Below are 26,347 nucleotides of genomic sequence, written 5' to 3' on the forward strand. Positions count from 1 at the left end.
AAGCTCGCATCCGCTACAAGACCATGGTGCTTGCCTACGGAGCTGTGAGGGAACGGCACCTCAGTACCTCCAGGCTCTGATCAGGCCCTACACCCAAACAAGGGCACTGCGTTCATCCACCTCTGGCCTGCTCGCCTCCCTACCACTGAGGAAGTACAGCTCCCGCTCAGCCCAGTCAAAACTGTTCGCTGCCCTGGCCCCCCAATGGTGGAACAAACTCCCTCACGACGCCAGGACAGCGGAGTCAATCACCACCTTCCGGAGACACCTGAAACCCCACCTCTTTAAGGAATACCTAGGATAGGTTAAGTAATCCCTCTCACCCCACCCCCCCTAAGTTTTAGATGCTCTATTGTTAAGTGACTGTCCCACTGGATGTCATAAGGTGAATGCACCAATTTGTAAGTCGCTCTGGATAAGAGCGTCTGCTAAATGACTTAAATGTAAATGTAAATGTCAATTGGTTTTGGCCTGGTTCTATCCATTGTTGCCCTTTTTGGCCAGGTCCAAACCATTTCTGGGCTGGTTCTAACTGTTTTGTACTACAATCTGACCTTCTGAGCAGCTCTTCTGTTGATGCCCCTCCCCCCTCCTCTCCGTCCTCCTGGCTGTTCCCGTCACTCCCCTCTGAGCTGCTGTCTGATGACTCCTCCTCCTTCTTACTGCTCTTCTTCTGCTTGGCTTTGTGCTTGTGCCTCTTGTGCTTCTTCTTCTTCTGTTAACAACAACAACAGCGACAGAGAGGGAGAGTCAAGAGGACATACTGACAGACGGTGAACGGCGCTCCTGGCACTTCCACCAAAAACAAAAAGAACAAACATATTTGGTGCAACGGCTATCCTCTTGAATAACTCACTTTACCAGTCATAGAGCAGCCTGTCAGAGAGGGAGACAGAGAGAGACAGACGGACGGACGGACGGACGGACGGACGGACAGACAGACAGAGAGACAGACAGAGAGACAGAGACAGAGACACAGAGAGAGACACAGAGACAGAGAGAGAGACAGTGAGACAGAGAGAGACAGAGAGAGAGAGACAGAGAGACAGAGAGAGAGACAGAGAGACAGAGAGAGAGACAGAGAGAGAGAGACAGAGAGAGAGACAGAGAGAGAGAGAGAGACAGAGAGAGAGACAGAGAGACAGAGAGAGAGACAGAGAGAGAGAGAGACACAGAGACAGAGACAGAGAGAGAGACAGAAAGAGAGAGACAGAGACAGAGAGAGAGAGAGAGAGAGAGAGAGAGACCGAGAGAGAGACAGAAAGAGAGAGAGAGACAGAGAGAGAGAGAGAGAGACAGAGAGAGACAGAGAGAGAGAGAGAGACAGAGAGAGAGAGAGAGAGAGAGAGAGAGAGAGAGAGAGAGAGAGGACTCTTGAACAGACACCGTAGTCTATTCTCCTGGGTTAAGTCGTTTTCCCCGGCCGTACCTTCTTGTCCTTCTTGTGCTTGCCGTGTTTCTTGGCTTTGTGCTTCTCCTTACACTTCGTCTTGTGTTTGTCGTCGTTAGCAGAGGGAGTCAGGGACGGACGGCGCTCTGCTGCTGAAAAGACAAGCAGAGATGGTGAGACTCCAAATCATCTATATCAACGTCTCAAGATGAGCTGCAGGTTCGAACGGCTTTTTGTGAACAACAAGAACTGAATAGATGTTAAGGAATCATAACGTCCGTTTAACCGGGATTTGATTGGATCACGTTATTGGTAAGGGACTCACTCAATGTAGAGGAAGGAGGAGGCAGCCGAGGTCCAAACTCCTCCTCTTCCATTTCCTGGTCCCGAGGGGGAGGGGCAACAGCAGGACCACTGGGCACTTTGAACACAAAGTCTGAAAAATAAAAAAACTGAGTTAAAACCATCAGAGACCTCTCATCATTCTCCACTACCCAGAGAGTTAAAACCATCAGACATCTCCCATCATTCTCCACTACCCAGAGAGTTAAAACCATCAGAGGTCTCCCATCATTCTCCACTACCCAGAGTTAAAACCATCAGAGATATCCCATCATTCTCCACTACCCAGAGAGTTAAAACCATCAGACATCTCTCATCATTCTCCACTACCCAGAGAGTTAAAACCATCAGAGATATCCCATCATTCTCCACTACCCAGAGAGCATCAGAGATCTCCCATCATTCTCCACTACCCAGAGAGTTGAAACCATCAGAGATGTCCCATCATTCTCCACTACCCAGAGAGTTAAAACCATCAGAGATCTCCCATCATTCTCCACTACCCAGAGAGCATCAGAGATCTCCCATCATTCTCCACTACCCAGAAAGTTAAAACCATCAGAGACCTCCCATCATTCTCCACTACCCAGAGAGTTAAAACCATCAGAGGTCTCCCATCATTCTCCACTACCCAGAGAGCATCAGAGATCTCCCATCATTCTCCACTACCCAGAGAGTTAAAACCGTCAGACATCTCCCATCATTCTCCACTACCCAGAGAGTTAAAACCATCAGAGATGTCTCTCTGCTGCCTTGACAGGAACTAATGGGGATCCATAATAAACCCCAGGAAGAGTAGCTGCTGCCTTGGCAGGAACTAATGGGGAACCATAATAAACCCCAGGAAGAGAAGCTGCTGCCTTGGCAGGAACTAATGGGGATCCATAATAAACCCCAGGAAGAGTAGCTGCTGCCTTGGCAGGAACTAATGGGGATCCATAATAAACCCCAGGAAGAGTAGCTGCTGCCTTGGCAGGAACTAATGGGGATCCATAATAAACCCCAGGAAGAGTAGCTGCTGCCTTGGCAGGAACTAATGGCGATCCATAATAAACCCAAGGAAGAGTAGCTGCTGCCTTGGCAGGAACTAATGGGGATCCATAATAAACCCCAGGAAGAGTAGCTGCTGCCTTGGCAGGAACTAATGGGGATCCATAATAAACCCCATGGAGGACCAGTGTTTATACCTGGGTGTAGTCGACACAGGAGGACCAGTGTTTATACCTGGGTGTAGTCGACACAGGAGGACCAGTGTTTATACCTGGGTGTAGCTGACACAGGAGGACCAGTGTTTATACCTGGGTGTAGCTGACACAGGAGGACCAGTGTTTATACCTGGGTGTAGTCGACACAGGAGGACCAGTGTTCATACCTGGGTGCTGGCTGGGTGTAGTCAACACAGGAGGACCAGTGTTTATACCTGGGTGTAGTCGACACAGGAGGACCAGTGTTCATACCTGGGTGCTGGCTGGGTGTAGTCAACACAGGAGGACCAGTGTTTATACCTGGGTGCTGGCTGGGTGTAGTCGACACAGGAGGACCAGTGTTTATACCTGGGTGCTGGCTGGATGTAGTCGACACAGGAGGACCAGTGTTTATACCTGGGTGCTGGCTGGGTGTAGTCGACACAGGAGGACCAGTGTTTATACCTGGGTGTAGTCGACACAGGAGGACCAGTGTTTATACCTGGGTGTAGCTGACACAGGAGGACCAGTGTTTATACCTGGGTGTAGCTGACACAGGAGGCCCAGTGTTTATACCTGGGTGTAGCTGACACAGGAGGACCAGTGTTTATACCTGGGTGTAGCTGACACAGGAGGACCAGTGTTTATACCTGGGTGTAGCTGACACAGGAGGACCAGTGTTTATACCTGGGTGTAGCTGACACAGGAGGACCAGTGTTTATACCTGGGTGTAGCTGACACAGGAGGACCAGTGTTTATACCTGGGTGTAGCTGACACAGGAGGACCAGTGTTTATACCTGGGTGTAGCTGACACAGGAGGACCAGTGTTTATACCTGGGTGTAGCTGACACAGGAGGACCAGTGTTTATACCTGGGTGTAGCTGACACAGGAGGACCAGTGTTTATACCTGGGTGTAGCTGACACAGGAGGACCAGTGTTTATACCTGGGTGTAGTCGACACAGGAGGACCAGTGTTCATACCTGGGTGCTGGCTGGGTGTAGTCAACACAGGAGGACCAGTGTTTATACCTGGGTGTAGTCGACACAGGAGGACCAGTGTTCATACCTGGGTGCTGGCTGGGTGTAGTCAACACAGGAGGACCAGTGTTTATACCTGGGTGCTGGCTGGGTGTAGTCGACACAGGAGGACCAGTGTTTATACCTGGGTGCTAGTCGCAGGAGGACCAGTGTTTATACCTGGGTGTGGCTGGGTGACACAGGAGGACCAGTGTTTATACCTGGGTGTAGTGACACAGGAGGACCAGTGTTTATACCTGGGTGTAGCTGACACAGGAGGACCAGTGTTTATACCTGGGTGTAGCTGACACAGGAGGACCAGTGTTTATACCTGGGGGTGTAGCTGACACAGGAGGACCAGTGTTTATACCTGGGTGTAGCTGACACAGGAGGACCAGTGTTTATACCTGGGTGTAGCTGACACAGGAGGACCAGTGTTTATACCTGGGTGTAGCTGACACAGGAGGACCAGTGTTTATACCTGGGTGTAGCTGACACAGGAGGACCAGTGTTTATACCTGGGTGTAGCTGACACAGGAGGACCAGTGTTTATACCTGTTTATGACACAGGAGGACCAGTGTTTATACCTGGGTGTGAGCACAGGAGGACCAGTGTTTATACCTGGGTGTAGCTGACACAGGAGGACCAGTGTTTATACCTGGGTGTAGCTGACACAGGAGGACCAGTGTTTATACCTGGGTGTAGCTGACACAGGAGGACCAGTGTTTATACCTGGGTGTAGCTGACACAGGAGGACCAGTGTTTATACCTGGGTGCTGGCTGGTGTGTAGTCGACACAGGAGGACCAGTGTTTATACCTGGGTGTAGCTGACACAGGAGGACCAGTGTTTATACCTGGGTGCTGGCTGGGTGTAGTCGACACAGGAGGACCAGTGTTTATACCTGGGTGCTGGCTGGGTGTAGTCGACACAGGAGGACCAGTGTTTATACCTGGGTGTAGCTGACACAGGAGGACCAGTGTTTATACCTGGGTGCTGGCTGGGTGTAGTCGACACAGGAGGACCAGTGTTTATACCTGGGTGCTGGCTGGGTGTAGTCGACACAGGAGGACCAGTGTTTATACCTGGGTGTAGCTGACACAGGAGGACCAGTGTTTATACCTGGGTGTAGCTGACACAGGAGGACCAGTGTTTATACCTGGGTGCTGGCTGGGTGTAGCTGACACAGGAGGAGCAGGTTGGGTTGTGTTGACATTCAACTGGTTAGATATCTGAGGCCCAGTCCCAGCCTTGCTCCGAACACCTTCCTCTTTCTCCTCCTCCTCCTCACTCTCTCCTTCAGAAGAAGAGGAAGACTTCTCGTCTGATGAACTGGCGAAGATGGCCTTGAACAGATCCATAGACGGCCTGCTCTCCTCTTCCTCCTCCTCCTCCTCCTCTTTCTGCTCCGTGTCTGGCTGCTCAGTCAGAAACATCATCGATTAACAACATGTGATTTACAAAACATCTGAACCTCTTAAGTCGGTCAACCCTCGTAGGATTACAGTAGACTGTCAACCCTCTACGTTTTACAGTAGACAGTCGACCCTCGTAGGATTACAGTAGACCGTCGACCCTCGTAGGATTACAGTAGACCGTCGACCCTCGTAGGATTACAGTAGACTGTCGACCCTCTACGTTTTACAGTAGACCGTCGACCCTCGTAGGATTACAGTAGACCGTCGACCCTCGTAGGATTACAGTAGACCGTCGACCCTCGTAGGATTACAGTAGACCGTCGACCCTCGTAGGATTACAGTAGACCGTCGACCCTCGTAGGATTACAGTAGACCGTCGACCCTCGTAGGATTACAGTAGACCGTCGACCCTCGTAGGATTACAGTAGACCGTCGACCCTCGTAGGATTACAGTAGACCGTCGACCCTCGTAGGATTACAGTAGACCGTCGACCCTCGTAGGATTACAGTAGACCGTCGACCCTCGTAGGATTACAGTAGACCGTCGACCCTCGTAGGATTACAGTAGACCGTCGACCCTCGTAGGATTACAGTAGACCGTCGACCCTCGTAGGATTACAGTAGACCGTCGACCCTCGTAGGATTACAGTAGACCGTCGACCCCCGTAGGATTACAGTAGACCGTCGACCCCCGTAGGATTACAGTAGACCGTCAGGATTACAGTAGACCAAACCGTCAGGATTACAGTAGACCGTCAAACCCTCAGGATTACAGTAGACTGTCAAACCTCTCAGGATTACAGACTGTCAAACCTCTCAGGATTAGACTGTCAAACCTCTCAGGATTACAGTAGACTGTCAAACCTCTCAGGATTACAGTAGACTGTCAAACCTCTCAGGATTACAGTAGACTGTCAAACCCTCAGGATTACAGGATTACAGTAGACTGTCAAACCTCTCAGGATTACAGTAGACTGTCAAACCTCTCAGGATTACAGTAGACTGTCAAACCTCTCAGGATTACAGTAGACTGTCAAACCTCTCAGGATTACAGTAGACTGTCAAACCTCTCAGGATTACAGTAGACTGTCAAACCTCTCAGGATTACAGTAGACTGTCAAACCTCTCAGGATTACAGTAGACTGTCAAACCTCTCAGGATTACAGTAGACTGTCAAACCTCTCAGGATTACAGTAGACTGTCAAACCTCTCAGGATTACAGTAAACTGTCAAACCTCTCAGGATTACAGTAGACTGTCAAACCTCTCAGGATTACAGTAGACTGTCAAACCTCTCAGGATTACAGTAGACTGTCAAACCTCTCAGGATTACAGTAGACTGTCAAACCTCTCAGGATTACAGTAGACTGTCAAATCTCTCAAGATTACAGTAGACTGTCAAACCTCTCAGGATTACAGTAGACTGTCAACAGTAGACTACAGTAGGATCAGTGGTGTATGTAGTAGGATGGTACCAGTACCTCTACAGTAGGATCAGTGGTGTATGTAGTGTAGTAGGATGGTACCAGTACCTCTACAGTAGGATCCGTTGTAGGGCCATCAGTAGTAGAGGCTTCTGGTCCTGACCCAGAGGCTTCAATACGAGCCACACTGAGGAACTCACTGACCGGATCCTTCCCCTTCCTCTCCTTGTCCCCAGCCTGGCCAGACACATCCCACCTGGACCTCTTCCCTGGCTCAGAGGGCTTCACACCTACACAGAGAGAGAGAGAGACATAGGGGCCAGGTTTACACAGAGAGGTAGGGGCCAGGTTTACACAGAGAGTGAGAGACATAGGTGCCAGGTTTACACAGAGACGTAGGGGCCAGGTTTACACAGAGACGTAGGGGCCAGGTTTACACAGAGAGAGAGACATAGGGGCCAGGTTTATACAGAGAGAGAGAGAGAGACGTAGGGGTCAGGTTTATACACAGAGAGAGAGAGACGTAGGGGCCAGGTTTACACAGAGAGAGAGAGAGAGAGAGAGACGTAGGGGCCAGGTTTACACAGAGAGATACAGAGAGACGTAAGGGCCAGGTTTACACAGAGAGATACAGAGAGACATAGGGGCCAGGTTTACACAGAGAGACATAGGGGCCAGGTTTACACAGAGAGAGACGTAGGGGACAGGTTTACACACAGAGAGAGACATAGGGGTCAGGTTTACACAGAGAGAGAGACATAGGGGCCAGGTTTATACAGAGAGAGAGAGACGTAGGGGCCAGGTTTACACAGAGAGATGTAGGGGCCAGGTTTACACAGAGAGAGAGAGACGTAGGGGCCAGGTTTACACAGAGAGAGAGAGACATAGGGGCCAGGTTTACACAGAGAGAGAGACATAGGGGCCAGGTTTATACAGAGAGAGAGAGAGACGTAGGGGCCAGGTTTACACAGAGAGAGAGACGTAGGGGCCAGGTTTACACAGAGAGATAGAGACGTAGGGGCCAGGTTTACACAGAGAGAGAGAGACGTAGGGGCCAGGTTTACACAGAGAGAGAGAGACGTAGGGGCCAGGTTTACACAAAGAGAGAGACGTAGGGGCCAGGTTTACACAGAGATGTAGGGGCCAGGTATACACAGAGAGAGAGAGACGTAGGGGCCAGGTTTACACAGAGAAACGTAGGGGCCAGGTTTACACAGAAAGACGTAGGGGCCAGGTTTACACAGAGAGAGAGAGATGTAGGGCCAGGTTTACAGAGAGAGAGAGAGACGTAGGGCCAGGTTTACACAGAGAGAGAGAGAGGTAGGGCCAGGTTTACAGAGAGAGAGAGAGAGATGTAGGGCCAGGTTTACAGAGAGAGAGAGACGTAGGGCCAGGTTTACACAGAGAGAGAGAGACGTAGGGCCAGGTTTACAGAGAGAGAGAGAGAGACGTAGGGCCAGGTTTACAGAGAGAGAGAGAGAGAGAGAGACGTAGGGGCCAGGTTTACATAGAGAGACGTAAGGGGCCAGGTTTATACAGAGAGAGAGAGACATATAGGGGCCAGGTTTACACAGAGAGAGAGAGACGTAGGGGCCAGGTTTACACAGAGAGAGAGAGATGTAGGGGCCAGGTTTATACAGAGAGACGTAGGGGCCAGGTTTACAGAGATACAGAGAGACATATAGGGGCCAGGTTTACACGGAGAGAGAGAGACGTAGGGGCCAGGTTTACAGAGAGAGAGAGACGTAGGGGCCAGGTTTATACAGAGAGAGAGACGTAGGGGCCAGGTTTATACAGAGAGAGAGACGTAGGGGCCAGGTTTACACAGAGAGAGAGAGAGACACGTAGGGCCCAGGTTTACACAGAGAGAGAGACGTAGGGGCCAGGTTTACACAGAGAGACGTAGGGCCAGGATTACACAGAGAGACGTAGGGGCCAGGTTTACACAGAGAGACGTAGGGGCCAGGTTTACACAGAGAGAGAGAGAGACGTAGGGGCCAGGTTTACACAGAGAGGTAGGGGCCAGGTTTACACAGAGAGAGAGAGAGACGTAGGGGCCAGGTTTACACAGAGAGACGTAGGGGCCAGGTTTACACAGAGAAACATAGGGGCCAGGTTTACACAGAGAGACGTAGGGGCCACCCGTGAGCCCAGACCTCGCAGCAGGCGTCATGGAAACCGACCCCCTTCTCCCACAGAGTATAAAACCACCCGTGACAAAATGGACATTAAAACAGACAATAAGGAGCTGTCGCTACATGTTGAGACGGATGGCAACACTACAAAACAACTTTGACCAGAGAACGTGGAGGTCATTCCCACGTTGAGACGGCTGAGAAATCTACAAACTAAAAGAACAATTATTCCCGGCTGCAGCTGTTTAAATACTTTAGCCTGGTAAACACAATCCGATCTAAGAACATTTCCCGAATGGTACTCTGAAGTATCCATTATAACAACCTACAACTCTGACAGACTTTGATCTCTGGTGGAGAAACCTGAGGCTTTCTGTCGACTGACTATCCAGTAGACAGACCGGCGACCACAGAGAGGGACAACAAATGCATACACTCGTAAATATGCAAATTGTAATTTCTATTCGAACGGACGGTTGTTCATGTTCAAAGTAAAGGCATTTCTACAAGTGTAGTGTAGTGAGGTGTAGTGTAGTGTAGTGAGGTGTAGTGTAGTGAGGTGTAGTGTAGTGAAGTGTAGTGTAGTCAACTGTATGTACTTGAATCTACTCTGAGTTTTCCCGCTCTTGAGCGGTCACCACCCCCTTTCCTTTGTCTACCAAGCCGTCATATCGGTTTGGTCCGCTAGGGACTTTTTCTTTGTATCATTTAGTAACCCATGTATGACGTGTTGTGTGTGTATGTATATAATTAAGTTAGTTAGTAAATAAATAATTAAGTTGATTTGTATCTCTCTGATTCAGGGTTCATGCAGATAGGGGTTTGAGACGTTCAGTAATGAGACTAATGAGGTAATAATACATTAATAAGGGACTAATCGATAAGATGTGAAAACATCGGAAGAGTTATATTCGTGAAATAAATACTCTAAACATTTTCCCGTGGTGCCGACTTCCTAGTTAATTAAAGTCGCGTAATTAAATTACACAGAGAATAGATTTGATAATATACAGTCTTAACATTTAATGATAGTCAACACCCCGACACTCTGAAATTCTTCCCCGTAACACTTGACATAAAATGTGAAGTGTCTGGAATAAAGTGGAACTGATTGTTTGTTACCTTGTGGAGCGGGGGAAGCACTCGCTGTTGGACTCTCTGATACAGTCAGGAAGTTAAACACAGAGAACTTGTCTCTCTTCACTTTGGGCATTCCCACAAACCCTGACCTGGAAAGAAAACAATAGTTAGATCTGACAAACCCTGACCTGGACAGACAACAACAACTACAATAGTTATATCTGACAAACCCTGACCTGGACAGACAACAACTACAGTTATATCTGACAAACCCTGACCTGGATAGACAACAACAACAGTTATATCTGACAAACCCTGACCTGGATAGACAACAACAACAGTTATATCTGACAAACCCTGACCTGGATAGACAACAACAACAGTTATATCTGACAAACCCTGACCTGGATAGACAACAACAACAGTTATATCTGACAAACCCTGACCTGGATAGACAACAACAACAGTTATATCTGACAAACCCTGACCTGGATAGACAACAACTACAGTTATATCTGACAAACCCTGACCTGGATAGACAACTACAGTTATATCTGACAAACCCTGACCTGGATAGACAACAACAACAGTTATATCTGACAAACCCTGACCTGGATAGACAACAACAACAACAACAGTTATATCTGACAAACCCTGACCTGGATAGACAACAACAACAGTTATATCTGACAAACCCTGACCTGGATAGACAACTACAGTTATATCTGACAAACCCTGACCTGGATAGACAACAACAACAGTTATATCTGACAAACGCTGACCTGGATAAACAGTTATATCTGACAAACCCTGACCTGGATAGACAACAACTACAGTTATATCTGACAAACCCTGACCTGGATAGACAACAACTACAGTTATATCTGACAAACCCTGACCTGGATAGACAACAACAACAACAGTTATATCTGACAAACCCTGACCTGGACAGACAACAACAGTTATATCTGACAAACCCTGACCTGGATAGACAACAACAACAGTTATATCTGACAAACCCTGACCTGGACAGACAACAACAACAGTTATATCTGACAAACCCTGACCTGGATAGACAACAACTACAGTTATATCTGACAAACCCTGACCTGGATAGACAACAACTACAGTTATATCTGACAAACCCTGACCTGGATAGACAACAACAACAGTTATATCTGACAAACCCTGACCTGGATAGACAACAACAACAGTTAGAGCCCAATGCAACGACACCATTAATTCCGTGGTGGTCAAGTGTGTGTGTGTGTGTGTGTGTGTGTGTGTGTGTGTGTGTGTGTGTGTGTGTGTGTGTGTGTGTGTGTGTGTGTGTGTGTGTGTGTGTGTGTGTGTGTGTGTGTGTGTGTGTGTGTGTGTGTGTCGTACCCAGGATAGGGGTCAGGTATGTTGAACCTCTTGCAGAGCAGATTGTCAGGGTGCCATTCAAACGTGTCTCTGGTCAGTTTTCCAAACATCTTCATCTTCACGGCTGCCTGCTTGTCATCCACATCATTCTGAAGACAAACAAGCAGAACAGAGGATCAACCCACTGAGCCTCACACCCAATCCTGGATGCCCAGCCTGTAACCCAATCCTGGATGCTCAGCCTGTAACCCAATCCTGGATGCCCAGCCTGTAACCCAATCCTGGATGCTCAGCCTGTAACCCAATCCTGGATGCTCAGCCTGTAACCCAATCCTGGATGCTCAGCCTGTAACCCAATCCTGGATGCTCAGCCTGTAACCCAATCCTGGATGCCCAGCCTGTAACCCAATCCTGGATGCCCAGCCTGTAACCCAATCCTGGATGCCCAGCCTGTAACCAGGATGCTCAGCCTGTAACCAGGATGCCCAGCCTGTAACCCAATCCTGGATGCCCAGCCTGTAACCAGGATGCCCAGCCTGTAACCAGGATGCCCAGCCTGTAACCCAATCCTGGATGCTCAGCCTGTAACCCAATCCTGGATGCCCAGCCTGTAACCAGGATGCCCAACCTGTAACCCAATCCTGGATGCCCAGCCTGTAACCCAATCCTGAAAGCCCAGCCTGTAACCAGGATGCCCAGCCTGTAACCAGGATGCCCAGCCTGTAACCCAATCCTGGATGCCCAGCCTGTATTGATTACCCACAATCCTTCAACATTATGGTGAAGCTGTGGAGAGCTGCCTACCTCCAGATCTCCCCTCAGTATTAATTACCCACAATCCTTCAACATGATGGTGAAGCTGAGGAGAGCTGCCTACCTCAGTATTAATTACCCACAATCCTTCAACATGATGGTGAAGCTGAGGAGAGCTGCCTACCTCCAGATCTCCTCAGTATTGATTACCCACAATCCTTCAACATGATGGTGAAGCTGAGGAGAGCTGCCTACCTCAGTATTGATTACCCACAATCCTTCAACATGATGGTGAAGCTGAGGAGAGCTGCCTACCTCAGTATTAATTACCCACAATCCTTCAACATGATGGTGAAGCTGAGGAGAGCTGCCTACCTCCAGATCTCCCCTCAGTATTGATTACCCACAATCCTTCAACATGATGATGAAGCTGTGGAGAGCTGCCTACCTCCAGATCTCGTGTCACCTCCACAGTGTCTGCCTCCACACTGTCATCCTGTTTCCCTCTGGTGAAGCGACAAGACAGAGAGGAGCTGCTGGGCTTGTAGAGGAGAGCAGCACGGACAAACTCGTCCCTCTCTCTCCCTCTCTCCCACTCTGTCATGGTGGGGTCCAAGCTCAACTCCAGGGCATCTGGACAGAGTTGAGGAGACGGTTTAGATGTGAGGATGAAACCATCATGGGAATCTTAGTGGATAATGAACGTTGGGAGAGGAATGTTCCAACAGCAGAACATGGGCTGATTCTTGCAGAACGTCTTAAAGAGGCTCTCAATGTGTCTGTGGTCACCGCGAGAAGTGTTTTTATTGTCTTAATAGACCACGATAACATTACAATACCAGATTGTCATTGTCAAGCCCTTTGGTCTTTGTTAAAATGGCAGCCAAACCAGTTCTCTGTACCTCTGCCTCTGCCTGTTTGAGACGGTCTGTTTTCTAAGAGCCTGTCCATTGCATAGAATAAACGTCCCTTGAATCAGTTTGACCCCATGCAGCCTCCGTACCTCGGTCTCTGCCTGTTTGAGACGGTCTGTTTTCTAAGAGCCTGTCCATTGCATAGAGTAAACGTCCCTTGAATCAGTTTGACCCCATGCAGCCTCCGTACCTCGGTCTCTGCCTGTTTGAGACGGTCTGTTTTCTAAGAGCCTGTCCATTGCATAGAATAAACTTCCCTTGAATCAGTTTGACCCCATGCAGCCTCCGTACCTCGGTCTCCTTGTTTGAGCTGGTCTATGTAGAGGTCGTATCGGGCCTGTTTATGAGGGGTCCTCTCAAAGGGTTTGAAGGTCTGTCCTGTCTGGGCCTGCGCCGTAGGGCCGCTCCACACACTCAGAGCCTCCTGCTGCTGCTGCTCTGCGTGGGGGGCGAACCTGGATGGATTCAACAGAGACTCGGTGATCTGACGTTACCAAGGAGCAGCAGCATATTGTAGATGAGAGCCATGCAAGACGTATCAGTGCATTGTGTTGGTCGTACCTGTGGTATACGGTCTGATATACCACAGCTGACAGCCAATCAGCATTCAGGGCTCAAACCACCCAGTTTATAATACAAGACACTAGACTACAATACAAGACACTGGACTACAACACAAGACACTGGACTACAATACAAGACACTGGACAACAATACAAGACACTGGACAACAATACAAGACACTGGACTACAATACAAGACACTGGACTACAATACAAGACACTGGACAACAATACAAGACACTGGACTACAATACAAGACACTGGACTACAATACAAGACACTGGACTACAACACAAGACACTGGACAACAACACAAGACACTGGACTACAATACAAGACACTGGACAACAATACAAGACACTGGACTACAATACAAGACACTGGACTACAATACAAGACACTGGACTACAACACAAGACACTGGACTACAAGACACTGGACGACAATACAAGACCCTGGACAACAATACAAGACACTGGACTACAATACAAGACACTGGACTACAACACAAGACACTGGACTACAAGACACTGGACGACAATACAAGACACTGGACGACAATACAAGACACTGGACTACAATACAAGACACTGGACGACAATACAAGACACTAGACTACAATACAAGACACTGGACTACAATACAAGACACTGGACTACAACACAAGACACTGGACTACAATACAAGACACTGGACTACAACACAAGACACTGGACTACAACACAAGACACTGGACTACAATACAAGACACTGGACTACAATACAAGACACTACAATACAAGACACTGGACTACAACACAAGACACTAGACTACAAGACACTGGACTACAACACAAGACACTGGACTACAACACAAGACACTGGACTACAATACAAGACACTGGACTACAACACAAGACACTGGACTACAACACAAGACACTGGACTACAACACAAGACACTGAACTACAATACAAGACACTGGACTACAATACAAGACACTGGACTACAACACAAGACACTGGACTACAATACAAGACACTAGACTACAACACAAGACACTGGACTACAACACAAGACACTGGACTACAATACAAGACACTAGACTACAACACAAGACACTGGACTACAACACAAGACACTAGACTACAACACAAGACACTGGACTACAACACAAGACACTGGACTACAACACAAGACACTGGACTACAATACACTGGACTACAAGACACTGGACTACAACACAAGACACTGGACTACAATACACTGGACTACAATACACTGGACTACAATACAAGACACTGGACCACAATACAAGACACTGGACCACAATACAAGACACTGGACTACAACACAAGACACCGGACTACAATACAAGACACCAGACTACAATACAAGACACTAGACTACAACACAAGACACTAGACTACAACACAAGACACTGGACTACAATACAAGACACTGGACTACAACACAAGACACTGGACTACAACACAAGACACTAGACTACAACACAAGACACTGGACTACAATACAAGACACTGGACTACAATACAAGACACTACAATACAAGACACTACAATACAAGACACTGGACTACAATACAAGACACTACAATACAAGACACTGGACTACAATACAAGACACTAGACTTATCCCAGGATGGTTCAGACACGGTCAGACAGACAGATATAGGTGTACCTGCTAGACAGGGCCTTCTACAAGGGCGGAGGCTCTGGCTGCTGCAGACACTGGCTACAACCCCTGCAGCCACAAGACACTGGCTGCTCTGGCCTCCCCAGGGGTAGGCTGTCTGGGGCCTGAGCTGGTGTCTGAGGAGGGCCTCCGTACAACACAAGGCCAGACTACAACACAAGGAGAGTCAAGACACTCTCTGTCCTCAACCTTCAGCAGGTCAAACACAGAGCTGGGGCCTGGAGGGAGGAGGACAGGGGACTGGGGACAAGGAGACAGGGCAGGGAGGAGGACAGGGCAGGGAGGAGGACAGGGCAGGGAGGAGGACAGGGGAGGGACAAGGAGACAGGGCAGGGAGGAGACCGGGCAGGGGGAGACCGGGCAGGGGGGAGACCGGGCAGGGAGACGGGGGCAGGGAGGAGGACAGGGCAGGGACTGGAGGACGGGGCAGGGAGGAGGACACAACACAAGGGCAGGGACTACAACACAAGGAGGACAGGGGGAGGGGACAAGGAGACAGGGCAGGGAGGAGACTACAACCGGGCAGGACTACTACAACACAAGACACTGGGGGCAGGGAGGACAGGGCAGACACTGGAGGAGACGGGGCAGGGAGGAGACGGGCAAGGAGGAGACAAGGCAGGAGGAGACAGGGCAGGGAGGAGACAGGGCAGGGAGGAGACAGGGCAGGGAGGAGACAGGGCAGGGAGGAGACAGGGCAGGGAGACACTGAGACAGGGGACAGGGAGGAGACAGGGCAGGGAGGAGACAGGGCAGGGAGGAGACAGGGCAGGGAGGAAGACAGGGCAGGGATGAAGACAGGGCAGGGAGGAAGACAGGGCAGGGAGGAGACAGGGCAGGGAGGAGACAGGGCAGGGAGGAGACAGGGCAGGGAGGAGACAGGGCAGGGAGGAGACAGGGCAGGGAGGAGACAGGGCAGGGAGGAGACAGGGCAGGGAGGAAGACAGGGCAGGGAGGAAGACAGGGCAGGGATGAAGACAGGGCAGGGAGGAGACACGGGCAGGGGGGAGACCAAGGGCACTGGGGGAACCGGGCAGGGGAGACTGGGGCAGGGAGGAGGACAGGGCAGGACTTATCCCAGGATGGTTCAGACACGGTCAGAGGAGGACGGGGCAGTGGGAGGAGGACAGGGCAGGGAGGAGGACAGGGGAGGGGACAAGGAGACAGGGCAGGAGGGAGGAGACCGGGCAGGGGGAGGCTGGGGCAGGGAGGACAGGGCAGGGAGGAGAGCGGGGCAGGGGGAGGAGACGGGGCAAGGAGGAGACAAGGCAGGGAGGAGACAGGGCAGGAGGAGACAGGGCAGGGAGGAGACAGGGCAGGGAGGAGACAGGGCAGGGAGGAGACAGGGCAGGGAGGAGACAGGGCAGGGAGGAGACAGGGCAGGGAGGAGACAGGGCAGGGGAGGAGACAGGGCAGGGAGGAAGACAGGGCAGGGATGAAGACAGGGCAGGGAGGAAGACAGGGCAGGGAGGAGACAGGGCAGGGGAGGAGACAGGCAGGGAGGAGACAGGGCAGGGAGGAGACAGGGCAGGGAGGAGACAGGGCAGGGAGGAGACAGGGCAGGGAGGAGACAGGGCAGGGAGGAAGACAGGGCAGGGAGGAAGACAGGGCAGGGATGAAGACAGGGCAGGGAGGAAGACAGGGCAGGGAGGAGGACAGGGCAGGGAGGAGGACAGGGCAGGGAGGAGGACAGGGCAGGGAGGAGACAGGGGAGGGAGGAGACAGGGCAGAGAGGAGACAGGGCAGAGAGGAGACAGGGCAGAGAGGAGACACGGCAGAGAGGAGACAGGGCAGAGAGAAGACAGGGCAGAGAGGAGACAGGGCAGAGAGGAGACAGGGCAGAGAGGAGACAGGGCAGAGAGGAGACAGGGCAGGGAGGAGACCGGGCAGGGAGGAGACAGGGCAAGGAGGAGACAAGGCAGGGAGGAGACAGGGCAGGGAGGAGACCGGGGTGAGTAGTCAGGACTATCTATAATAAAAGCAGAACAGAGTGCAGATGGACATAGCACCACAGTTGATAAAGAGGAGACGACCACGAGGATTAAAACATTATTGTTGTGTCTACAGGTTTCAGAAGAATAGAGAGAACAGTCTGCACCTTGCAGTGTAGCCTCCCCCAGCAGCTCCCTCCTCTGGGCAGAGTCCAGCTGGTGACGACCCCCCTTAGAGAGGGCTCTTCCTGGGCCATGTGGCCTCGAGGACGTCTTCAGGGCCTGGGCTACCATGGGGCTGACAGCTGGACAGGTCCACCACTGGACGGAAGTAGTGGACCGGCCTGAAGTCTCTGGGCAGGTTGGGAGGAGGGAAGATCTGAGGAGAGAGGGGTAGAGAGAGAGAGAGAGAGAGAGAGAGAGAGGAGAGAGAGTAGACAGAGAGAGAGAGAGAGAGAGAGAGAGAGAGAGAGAGAGAGAGAGAGGTAGACAGAGAGGAGAGAGAGAGGTAGACAGAGAGAGAGAGAGAGAGAGAGAGAGAGAGAGAGGTGGAGAGAGAGAGAGAGAGAGAGAGAGAGAGAGGTGGAGAGAGAGAGAGAGAGAGAGAGGTGGAGAGAGAGGTGGGAGAGAGAGAGAGGTGGAGAGAGAGAGAGAGAGAGAGAGAGAGAGGTGGAGAGAGAGAGAGAGAGAGAGAGAGAGAGAGAGGAGAGAGAGAGAGAGAGAGAGAGAGAGAGAGAGAGAGAGAGAGAGAGAGAGAGAGAGAGAGAGAGAGAGAGAGAGGAGGTGGAGGGAGGGAGAGAGAGAGAGAGAGAGAGAGAGAGAGAGAGAGAGAGAGAGAGAGAGAGGGGGTGAGAGAGAGGTTGAGAGAGAGGTAGACAGAGAGAGAGAGAGAGGAGAGAAAGAGAGAGAGAAAGAGAGGAGAGAAAGAGGCCAGGGATTCATGGAGGTGATATAATTCGGAGGTAATTGAAGAAAGATTCATTTAGAAACTAGGTTAAGAGAGCACCTACTGTTTTGGTCTCCAGCTTATCGGAGGCCAGGGTGAATCCTTCTAGGATTTTACCCAGATAAGCAGCGTCTTTACTGTGGTCTGAAGACGAAGAGAAGACAGCATTAGAGAACAAAATGATGTGATCCTCATTGATGTGATCTACATGATGTTCATGGACAGGACTATGACACTGAACGAAGAGGCACAGAGAGAGACAGAGAGAGTCCTCACACATAAACACTAAACAAGTGTATGAACCATAACTTTCCATAGTGCAGGACAAACACAACTGGTAGGGCCTGTTCCCCAGGGATTCAGGACAAACACAACTGGTAGGGCCTGTTCCACAGAGATTCAGGACAACTGGTAAGGCCTGTTCCCCAGGGATTCAGGACAACTGGTAGGGGCCTGTTCCCCTGGGATTCAGGACAACTGGTAGGGCCTGTTCCCCTGGGATTCAGGACAAACACAACTGGTAGGGCCTGTTCCCAGGGATTCAGGACAACTGGTAGGGCCTGTTCCCCTGGGATTCAGGACAACTGGTAGGGCCTGTTCCCCTGGGATTCAGGACAAACACAACTGGTAGGCCTGTTCCCCAGGGATTCAGGACAAACACAACTGGTAGGGCCTGTTCCCCAGGGATTCAGGACAAACACAACTGATAGGGCCTGTTCCCCAGAGATTCAGGACAAACACAACTGGTAGGGCCTGTTCCCCAGAGATTCAGGACAAACACAACTGGTAGGGCCTGTTCCCCAGAGATTCAGGACAACTGGTAGGGCCTGTTCCCCAGGGATTCAGGACAACTGGTAGGGCCTGTTCCCCAGGGATTCGGGACAACTGGTAGGGCCTGTTCCCCAGGGATTCAGGACAACTGGTAGGGCCTGTTCCCCAGGGATTCAGGACAACTGGTAGGGCCTGTTCCCCAGAGATTCAGGACAAACACAACTGGTAGGGCCTGTTCCCCAGGGATTCAGGACAACTGGTAGGGCCTGTTCCCCAGAGATTCAGGACAAACACAACTGGTAAGGCCTGTTCCCCTGGGATTCAGGACAACTGGTAGGGCCTGTTCCCAGGATTCAGGACAACTGGTAGGGCCTGTTCCCCAGAGATTCAGGACAACTGGTAGGGCCTGTTCCCCAGGGATTCAGGACAAACACAACTGGTAGGGCCTGTTCCCCAGAGATTCAGGACAAACACAACTGGTAGGGCCTGTTCCCCAGAGATTCAGGACAACTGGTAGGGCCTGTTCCCTGGGATTCAGGACAAACACAACTGGTAGGGCCTGTTCCCCAGAGATTCAGGACAACTGGTAGGGCCTGTTCCCCTGGGATTCAGGACAAACACAACTGGTAGGGCCTGTACCCCAGAGATTCAGGACAACTGGTAGGGCCTGTTCCCCTGGGATTCAGGACAACTGGTAGGGCCTGTTCCCCAGGGATTCAGGACAACTGGTAGGGCCTGTTCCCCTAGGGATTCAGGACAACTGGTAGGGCCTGTTCCCCAGAGATTCAGGACAACTGGTAGGGCCTGTTCCTCAGAGATTTAGGACAAACACAACTGGTAGGGCCTGTTCCCCAGGGATTCAGGACAAACACAACTGGTAGGGCCTGTTCCCCAGGGATTCAGTACAACTGGTAGGGCCTGTTCCCAGGGATTCAGGACAACTGGTAGGGCCTGTTCCCCAGAGATTCAGGGCAACTGGTAGGGCCTGTTCCCCAGAGATTCAGGACAACTAATCAAACTTCCGGGTTGGAGCGAGTGGTCGCATCGGCACTTCGCTCCCGCAGGTAGTATAACTTTTTCATTACATTTCATTACATTTCATTATATTTCATTATAGCACAACGGTTTGATTTGTCTAATCTTAGCAATTTCTTCTCAGCTAGCTACATAGCCGTCTTTGTATCAAAGATAATTGCGTAATTATCGTATTTCGCCGTCCTAACGTAGTCTTCACTAGCCAGCTAGCTAACGTCCACTGATTAGCTGCACTGGAGAAACTATTACACTCAACTGAACGACTTGATTAGTGTAGTGTTAGCTAGCTACATAGCTGTCTTTGCTGTCTTCATATCTTCGTATCCAAGATAATTGTGTAGTTTAGGTTTAGAGTGTGTAGTCTTAGAGTGATTATCTTAATTTACCGAGGTTAGCTAGCCAGCTATTTGTCGTCCTTAACGTAGGAGACTCTGCTAGCTAGCCAACAGCTAGCCAACAGCTAGCCAACGTCTACCGCATTGACTCACAACCCGGTCGCATTCACAGGTAGTATCACATTTTCATTTCATTTCATTACAGTACAACGGTTTGATTTGTTTGATCGTAGCTAGCTACATAGCCGTCTTTGTATCAAAGATAATTGTGTAGTCTAGAGCGATTTTCTAGGTTAGCTAGCCAGCTATTGTCGTTCTTTTAACGCAACGTAACGTAAACAACACTACTAGCTAGCCAGCCAGGCCCAGTCAGCAGCACTGCAGAAACTATTACACTCAGTACGGAGACGACTTTTGATTAGTGTAGTGTCATTAGCAACGCACTGTGTCCATCCCTGTTCTCTCCTCTCTGCACAGACCATACAAACGCTTCACACCGTGGCCGCGGCCACTCCTACCTGGTTCAGCAGTACTGTATCATTTTTAATCATTTTAGTCAATAAGATTCTTAAAGCTAACTCTCTCTCCTCTGTAAGCTGGAACCATCAACTTTCTGAACATTCGCCCACGCTTGGACGTCCTACCTGACAGTCCACTTGTCTCCCTCATTCACCACTGGTGTGTCCCCTCAGGGCTCTCCTTTGCTATACACCAAGTCAGCTCTGTCATAACCTCACATGGCCTCTTCTGTGCAGAGCCTGACCAGGTCAACTATGTGTCTGTTTATCCCTGTTCTCCGCCTCCTGACAACTCTGCACAGACCATACAAACGCTTCAACTAACATCGGCGGTGTCCTGTAGGTTCATGCTCTGGCAACATCCGCCACCCCCTAATCTGGTGGTCCCACTCGCTGTTGGCTGGGCTCCCTGCCTGTGACAGACGCCCAGCTCCGTGGTTCAACCTTCCCAAGTTCTTCACCCCGCTCCGTTCTCTCCACTGGCTTCCCAGCTGGCCGCAGCCAAGACCTGGAACTGCCGATCTGATCAGGTCAACAAGGGCAGAGTTCATCTCAGCCTATGCCTCCCTCCAGTCCCTCGACTTCTTGGCACTGACGGAAACATGGATCACTGTCCCACATGTCATAAGGTGAATGACAACACTGCTCAACAAGGCAGAGTTCCTCAGCCTGCTCAGTCCTCTTCTTGGCACTCCATGGCCCACGTGTTCTCGCACACCCGAGAGCTTCTGGTCAGCGGGGTGGTGGCACCGGGGATCCTCATCTCTCCCAAGTGGTCATTCTCTCTTTCTCCCTTACCCATCTGTCTATCGCCTCCTTTGAATTCCATGCTGTCACAGTTACCAGCCCTTTCAATCTTAACATCCTTATCATTTATCGCCCTCCAGGTTCCTCGGGAGTTCATCAATGAGCTTGATGCCTTGATAAGCTCCTTTCCTGAGGACGGCTCACCTCTCACAGTTCTGGGCGACTTTAACCTCCCCACGTCTACCTTTGACTCATTCCTCTCTGCCTCCTTCTTTCCACTCCTCTCCTCTTTTGACCTCACCCTCTCACCTTCCCCCTACTCACAAGGCAGGCAATACGCTCGACCTCATCTTTACTAGATGCTGTTCTTCCACTAACCTCATTGCAACTCCTCCAAGTCTCCGCCACCACTACCTTGTATCCTTTTTCCTCTCGCTCTCATCCAACACCCCACACTGCCCCTACTGGATGGTATCGCGCCGTCCCAACCTTCGCTTCTCTCTCTCCCCGCTACTCTCTCCCTTCCATCCTATCATCTCTTCCCTCTGCTCAAACCTTTCTCCAACCATCTCCTGGATTCTGCCTCCTCAACCTCCTCTCCTCCCTCTCTGCATCCTTTGACTCTCTATGTCCCCTATCCTCCAGGCCGGCTCGGTCCTCCCCTCCCGCTCCGTGGCTCGATGACTCATTGCGAGCTCACAGAACAGGGCTCCGGGCAGCCGAGCGGAAATGGAGGAAAACTCGCCTCCCTGCGGACCTGGCATCCTTTCACTCCCTCCTCTCTACATTTTCCTCCTCTGTCTCTGCTGCTAAAGCCACTTTCTACCACGCTAAATTCCAAGCATCTGCCTCTAACCCTAGGAAGCTCTTTGCCACCTTCTCCTCCCTCCTGAATCCTCCTCCCCTCCCCCCTCCTCCCTCTCTGCAGATGACTTCGTCAACCATTTTGAAAAGAAGGTCGACGACATCCGATCCTCGTTTGCTAAGTCAAACGACACCGCTGGTTCTGCTCACACTGCCCTACCCTGTGCTCTGACCTCTTTCTCCCTCTCTCTCCAGATGAAATCTCGCGTCTTGTGACGGCCGGCCGCCCAACAACCTGCCCGCTTGACCCTATCCCCTCCTCTCTTCTCCAGACCATTTCCGGAGACCTTCTCCCTTACCTCACCTCGCTCATCAACTCATCCCTGACCGCTGGCTACGTCCCTTCCGTCTTCAAGAGAGCGAGAGTTGCACCCCTTCTGAAAAAACCTACACTCGATCCCTCCGATGTCAACAATTACAGACCAGTATCCCTTCTTTCTTTTCTCTCCAAAACTCTTGAACGTGCCGTCCTTGGCCAGCTCTCCCGCTATCTCTCTCTGAATGACCTTCTTGATCCAAATCAGTCAGGTTTCAAGACTAGTCATTCAACTGAGACTGCTCTCCTCTGTATCACGGAGGCGCTCCGCACTGCTAAAGCTAACTCTCTCTCCTCTGCTCTCATCCTTCTAGATCTATAGGCTGCCTTCGATACTGTGAACCATCAGATCCTCCTCTCCACCCTCTCCGAGTTGGGCATCTCCGGCGCGGCCCACGCTTGGATTGCGTCCTACCTGACAGGTCGCTCCTACCAGGTGGCGTGGCGAGAATCTGTCTCCTCACCACGCGCTCTCACCACTGGTGTCCCCCAGGGCTCTGTTCTAGGCCCTCTCCTATTCTCGCTATACACCAAGTCACTTGGCTCTGTCATTCTATATTTTTAGTTCAGGACTAGGCTTAATCTGTGTCTGGGAAACTGTCCCAGAGTCTTCCATCTCCTGTCATCTCAGTGGACCTCACCTTTCTTCTTCCTGTTGTACTGCTGGGGGGCGGTCCATCCGTACAGTCCGTCGCCAGGCTCCTCCCCTCCCAGCACCGTGTCGTAGTTAGACATGATGTCTCTGTGGTAGATGTCCTCGTCATCGTCCTCCATCGCACCCACACCGAACCCCTGGAGGGGGGTCAAAAGGTCAAGGGTCAAGCAGAGGCTAAGTATCCCAGAGCACCTGACAAGTAACAACCAAACAATACAGAGAGCTGACACAACAGTCAGACAGTGTTTTCTCTACTATTAGAGCTGACACAACAGTCAGACAGTGTTTTCTCTACTATTAGAGCTGACACAACAGTCAGACAGTGTTTTCTCTACTATTAGAGCTGACACAACAGTCAGACAGTGTTTTCTCTACTATTAGAGCTGACACAACAGTCAGACAGTGTTTTCCCTACTATTAGAGCTGACACAACAGTCAGACAGTGTTTTCCCTACTATAACACACAGGGTACAACAGTCAGACAGTGTTTTCCCTACTATAACACACAGGGTACACGCCACGGACCTGACCAACTGAACAAAACAACGAGAGACACACGTATCCATACAAACCTGTCCCGCCACTCCTCCTCTGCGTCTTCGTCCCTTCCTGTCCTCTCCAAACAGGCTGTTGGTCCTGTCTGAGTCCATAGTGAACAGGTTGATGTGTCCCGCGCCCGGACCCCCCCTCAGGGCCGCCAGGGGTTCAGACCCCGGTAGCCCAGGCCGTGGAGGTCCACTTTAGGGGTGAAGTCTATAGGAGTCACGTCTTTAGGAGCGAAGGTCACGTTCTCAGGGACGAACTCTCCGTCCTCCTCATCCTGTGGTTTACCAGTAGGGGATGAATCACATTGTCTTTGCAGTGGTGGGAGGGGTAAACGTCAAGTCGCCTATTTTAGGGGACTTTTGTTATAGTTTAAATGGTTTTATCAAGGTAATTAGTTTCGTGATTGTTGACAGCGCCACCGTCAGCGTCTGACAGCGCCACCTCCTGCCTCGGGTGACTATGGGGTATCGGGTTACATATCCACAGCCATTGGAGGCTCGGGAGTCCCACCTTAACACTCCTTCGCTGATTGGACTGTCCATCGGGTGACTATGGGGTATCGGGTTACATATCCACAGCCATTGGAGGCTCGGGAGTCCCGCCTTAACACTCCATCGCTGCTAAGCTGAGAGTCTACTTCAGCAACAGGAAGTAGTTCCACTGTTCTACAACAAACTGCATATCGCTGCTAAGCTGAGAGTCTACTGCAGTGACAGGAAGTAGTTCCACTGTTCTACAACAAACTGCATATCGCTGCTAAGCTGAGAGTCTACTGCAGTGACAGGAAGTAGTTCTACAACAAACTACATATCGCTGCTAAGCTGAGAGTCTACTGCAGCGACAGGAAGTAGTTCCACTGTTCTACAACAAACTACATATCGCTGCTAAGCTGAGAGTCTACTGCAGTGACAGGAAGTAGTTCCACTGTTCTACAACAAACTGCATATCGCTGCTAAGCTGAGAGTCTACTGCAGTGACAGGAAGTAGTTCTACAACAAACTACATATCGCTGCTAAGCTGAGAGTCTACTGCAGCGACAGGAAGTAGTTCCACTGTTCTACAACAAACTACATATCGCTGCTAAGCTGAGAGTCTACTGCAGGGACAGGAAGTAGTTCCACTGTTCTACAACAAACTACATATCGCTGCTAAGCTGAGAGTCTACTGCAGTGACAGGAAGTAGTTCTGCACAACAAGCACATATCGCTCTGCTAAGCTTAGAGGTCTACTGCAGGGACAGGAAGTAGTTCCACTGTTCTACAACAAACTGCATATCGCTGCTAAGCTGAGAGTCTACTGCAGCGACAGGAAATAGTTCCACTGTTCTACAACAAACTACAACAAACACAATTTGAAAACAAAACCACTGTGTTACCTGTGATCCCGATGAACCGTTGGGAGGCGAGGCCGAGCCGAACGCCCTTGTTGCAGAATCTGTAAAAGAGAAATAACCATTTTTAGAATGATTTAAATTCGCAAGCTAAAAGGGGTAAACAGTACTTTGTTGAGAGTAGAGTCCCATCAGTCTATACAAAATATTCAGGCTCCAACGTTGCTACTTCGACAGTCAGAGGCTGAGTAACCCACCTGCTCTCTGCTTACACAGCCTCCTCTTCACCCTGGGCCCAACCCCCTGGCCGTCCTTCCAGCCCATCTTCCTCAGTAACTCCACCCCCATGGAGGACCTGCCAGGAGTCAACAAGGACCGCAGAGTAGAAATATACGAGTGGTTCATTTAGCTCACTGAGTACCAGGCACTGTGTCAAGAGGAGTAGTTTTGCTGATCTGGAATCAGTTATACCATTTAGCTCACTGAGTACCAGGCGCTGTGCCAAGAGGAGTAGTTCTGCTGATCTGGAATCAGTTATACCATTTAGCTCACAATGAATTACTGCATGGCCAGAGAGGTCCTGATTGCAGAAAAGCCCTTGAGACATACAGGCCCAGAGTGACCACATCTGTTCAGCCTGTTGGATAGTTACCTAGCTGGAGCCACCAAGTCTTCCAGGACAGTGTCCCCTGGGATAGGGGCTGAAAGAGAGGTGATGGCTCTGGCCTTGTCCCTGATCACATCCTTCCTGCCGGAGGCGAAGTCAGCTGTAGTGGTGATTTGTCTGGGGGCGATGCCGTGGTCCCCCAGATCCTGAGGAGACGGAACACATTCACATCCCATGTTGTCATGTTGGTCCACAAAGGGAAACGGTTGTGGTGCTGACAAAGTTCTAATTTAGTCCGTGATGTGTTCTCTCGAATGTGTAATGTGTTCTCTAGAATGTATAATGTGGTCTCTAGAATGTATAATGTGTTCTCTAGAATGTATAATGTGTTCTCTAGAATGTATAATGTGTTCTCTAGAATGTATAATGTGTTCTCTAGAATGTATAATGTGTTCTCTAGAATGT

The 26,347-nt window shown here is 50.5% G+C and overlaps 1 pseudogene; it reads right to left on the bottom strand.

The window, feature by feature from the left end:
- Positions 1–353: 353 nt before the first annotated feature.
- LOC124029073 lies at positions 354–26,088 on the bottom strand (annotated as a pseudogene).
- Positions 26,089–26,347: the final 259 nt, after the last annotated feature.

This window comes from Oncorhynchus gorbuscha, unplaced genomic scaffold, assembly GCF_021184085.1.
Source record: "Oncorhynchus gorbuscha isolate QuinsamMale2020 ecotype Even-year unplaced genomic scaffold, OgorEven_v1.0 Un_scaffold_5399, whole genome shotgun sequence".
Lineage (NCBI taxonomy): Eukaryota > Metazoa > Chordata > Actinopteri > Salmoniformes > Salmonidae > Oncorhynchus > Oncorhynchus gorbuscha.